We start from the raw sequence: 3946 nt of genomic DNA, 5'->3' as shown, positions 1-3946 counted from the left end.
CAATGGGGGGGGGGGCAGGCTGCGGGCAGCCAGGGAAGATGGCCCTGATTGCAGGCCAGGCCTAGGGACCGTACCCATGCACGAATTTCATGCGCAAGGCCTCTAGTTAATGTATAAAAGTGCAACTGATTTCTGGATATTTATTTTGTATCCTGCTACTTTACTGAATTCATTTTTCAGTTCTAGTAATTTTTGGATGGAATCTTTAGGATTCTTTATATACAATATTACGTCATTTGCAAATGATGACTTTTCTTCCTTTCCAATTAGAATTTCTACCATTTCTTCTTCTTGTCTTATTTCTGTGGCTAGGACTTCCGGTACTATGTTGAATAAGAGTGGTGAACGTGGAATTCTCTGCCTTGTTTCTGATCTTAGGGGAAATGCTTTCAGTTTCTTGCCATTGGGTATGATGTCAGTTGTGGGTTTGTCATATATGGTCTTTATTATTTTGAGATATGTTCCCTTTATTTCCACTTTGCTGAGAGTTTTATAAGAAATTAGTACTAGGTTTTGTCAAATTTTTTTTCAGCAAAAATCACATATGATTTTTATCCTTCATTTGTTTATGTGGTGTATGACATTTATTGATTTGCAGATATTGTACCAACCTTTCATGTCAGTATTAAATCTCATTTAAACATGATGTATGATCTTTTTCATGTGTTTCTGAATTCAGATTGCTGATATTTTGTTGAGGACTTTTGGATCCATGTTCATCAGGAATATTGGACTATAATTTTCTTTTTTGTTGTGTATTCATCTGGTTTTGGAATTAGGATAATGCTGGCTTTGTAAGATGAGCTTGGATATCTTCCATCCCTCCTCTTAACTTTTTTGGAATAGTTTGATAAGGATAGGTGTTAGTTCTTTTTTTGAATGTTTGGTATAATATCCCTGTGAAGTCATCTGATATAGGAATTGTGTTTGTTGGAAGTTATTTGTTTTAATTGGCCTGCTCAGATTTCCTGTTTCTTGTCTATTCAGTTTAGAAACATTGTGTGTTTCTAGTAATTTCTCTCAGATAGTCTGGTTTGTTGGTATATAGTTGTTCTTAATATTTTCTTAAATGCTTTGTATCTCTGTGGTATCAATTGTTACCTATACTCTTTAATTTCTGATTTTATTTGGTTCCTCTCTTTTTTATTCTTGATGAGTCTGGTTAAAAGTTCAATCTCATTTATCTTTTCAAAGAACCAGCTCTTGGTTTCATTGACCTTTTGTGTCCTAAATAATAAAAGCCTAATAGGTAAATTGTTTCCTCGACCAGGAGTTTGACCGGGAGTTCGACCACTCGCTATGACCTGTGCTGACCACCAGGGGGCAGCGCAGAACATGGTGGGCATTGGCGATGTGGCACTGGCGGTGGGTGGCAGTGGAGGCACTGCTGGTCCCGATGGGCCCCAATGAGAGTGGGACCATGGTAGGATGGTAAAGCAGGTGAGCAGGCATTGCCAGGCCAAAGCAGGTGTGAGTGGGGCCCAATCGCACTGCAGAAGGTGACCAGCAGCAGTATCTGGGCCGCCACCCAGCCCCCAGATGCTGAGAGAGCCAGGAGGGGGCCTAATGACTCAGGCAGAGGGGGGAACATGGGGGCTCAAGGGTCCAGGTGCTTCCCAGGGCCCAGAGGTCAGCTGGGACCTGCCCTTCCATGCCAGACGCTCATGCTTCAATCACCAGCCAGGCCTAGGAACTGCACCTGTGCACGAATTTCATGCACCTGGCCTTCAGTTGTTTTATAAGACTCTATGTTTATTTCATTTCAATTTTTTTTTTTTTTTTACTGCTCCAGTCAACAAAACAGAAACTTTATTGAGGCCCCAGCATCACAGGGTTCAGGTAGAAGGCTGCCCTGTGGATCCAAGGAGTTGGTGGAGGGACCTTATTTAACCTTCTTCTTGGGGAGCAGGTTGTTGGTGTGGCCACACTTTTTCTTGCGGCAGTTGACAGCACGGGGGTGCAGGCCGGCATAACACTTGCAGCAGATCATCTTGTCACAGTTGTACTTTTGCGCAAGCTGGCGGAGGAAGGGTTCGATGATGCCGCCCCTGAGACGCAGCACCAAGTGCAGGGTGGACTCTTTCTAAATATTGTAGTCTGAGAGAGTGCGACCATCCTCTAGCTGTTTGCCCGCAAAAATCAGACGCTGCTGGTTAGGTGGGATGCCGTCCTTGTCTTGGATTTTAGCTTTGACATTCTCAATGGTGTCACTGGGCTCAACCTCAAGGGTGATGGTCTTGCCAGTCAGGGTCTTCACAAAGATCTGCATCTCTGCGTCTGCTCCGCCACCTTGTTGACGAGAAAGAGCTCATTTCAATTTTTATTATTTCCTTTCTTCTACCTAATTTGGGCTTTGTTCCTTGTTCCTTTTCTAGTAGCTATCTGTGTAAGGTTAGATTATTTATTTTAGATTTTTGTTTCTTGAGGTAGGCATGAATTGCTATGAATTTCTCTCTTAGTACTGCCTTCACTGTGTCTCATAGATTTTGGATTATTGTGTGACCATTCTTACTTGTCTCAAGGAATCTGTTCATTTCTTCCTTGACCTCATTATAAATCCATTCGTTGTTTAGTAACATGGGATTTACCCTCTGTGTGTTTGTGTGTTTTTCAGGTTTTTTCTTGTGATTATTTTTAGTTTCATAGAATTTTGATTAGAGAAGATGCTTGATATGATTTTAATTTTCTCAAATTTATTGAGGTGTTCTTGTTCCAAGATGGGGTCTATACTATAAAATATTTCACATGCACTTGAAAAGAGTGTATATTCTGCTGCTTTGTGGTGAAATGCTCAATTAAACCCATCTGATCTAGTGAATCATTTAATGCCACCTTTCCTTGTTGATTTTCTGTCTGGAAGGTCTATCCATTGAGTTTAATGGAGTGTTACAAACCCCTATTATTTGTGTTACTGCTAACTTCTCTTTTTATGTCAAGATTTGCTTACATATTTAGATTCTCCTATGTTGGATACATACATGTTTATAAAGATCATATTCTCTTGTTAGATCAATCCCATTATTTGTCATTATGTGTGGGTCTTATATTCTTGTCCATTCAGCTACTCTATGCCTTTTGATCGGAGCACTGAAGCCATTTGTATTTAAAGTGATTATTGATAGATACATACTTATTGCCATTTTATTATTTATAACTATGTTCATTTTTTTCCTTAAAGAAGATCTTTTAACATTTCTTAAATACTGGTCTGGTGGTAATGAACTCCTTTAGCTTTCCTTTGTCTCAGAACCTCTTTATTTCTCCTTCAATTTGAAATGATAGCCTTGCTGGGAAAGTAGTCTTGGTTGTAGGTCCTTGCTTTTCATCACTTTTAATACTTCTTGCCAATCCCTTCTGGCCTGAAATATTTCTGTTGAACAATCAGTTGATAGTCTTATGGGAGTTCTCTTCTAGGTAACTAACTGCTTTTCTCTTGCTATTTCTATTTTTATTATTGATTTCAGAGAGGAAGGTAGAGGGAGAGATCAAAACATCAATGATGAGAGAATCATCAATTGGCTGCCTTCTGCACACCCCCTATTGGGGACTGAGCCCACAACCCGGGCATGTGCCCTTGACCGGAATCAAACCTGGGACCCTTCAGTCCATAGGCCAATGCTCTATCCACTGAGCCAAACCAGCTAGGACTAGTGATGCTTTTAAGATTCTGTCTTTGGGAGCAGGCTAGAAGGGGTCAATGTGGTGGGGGGGGGGGGATATATATAATACTTTCAACAATAAAAATTTTTAAAAAAAGATTCTGTCTTTGTTACGAACCTCTGGCATACAACAAGACTGTGCACACAGCCCCTAAAGGGGTGCACCAAGAGCATCCAACTCAGTTGACTGGGGAGGCTGAGCCACTGGGCCCTATAGGACACCTACCACACAAGGCCACTCTATCAACTCAAGGAGACTTAGCCGCTACCCAATACATAGAAACAAA

General features: G+C 40.9%; 1 pseudogene; it reads right to left on the bottom strand.

The window, feature by feature from the left end:
- Window positions 1-1766: 1766 nt before the first annotated feature.
- Window positions 1767-2305, bottom strand: LOC102761695 (annotated as a pseudogene).
- Between the last annotated feature and the right edge of the window lie 1641 nt (window positions 2306-3946).

Source organism: Myotis davidii, unplaced genomic scaffold, assembly GCF_000327345.1.
Source record: "Myotis davidii unplaced genomic scaffold, ASM32734v1 scaffold203, whole genome shotgun sequence".
In the NCBI taxonomy this organism is placed as follows: Eukaryota; Metazoa; Chordata; class Mammalia; order Chiroptera; family Vespertilionidae; genus Myotis; species Myotis davidii.
The sequence above is the reverse complement of the archived record's forward strand: the minus strand, read 5'-3'. Positions and strand labels throughout refer to the sequence as shown.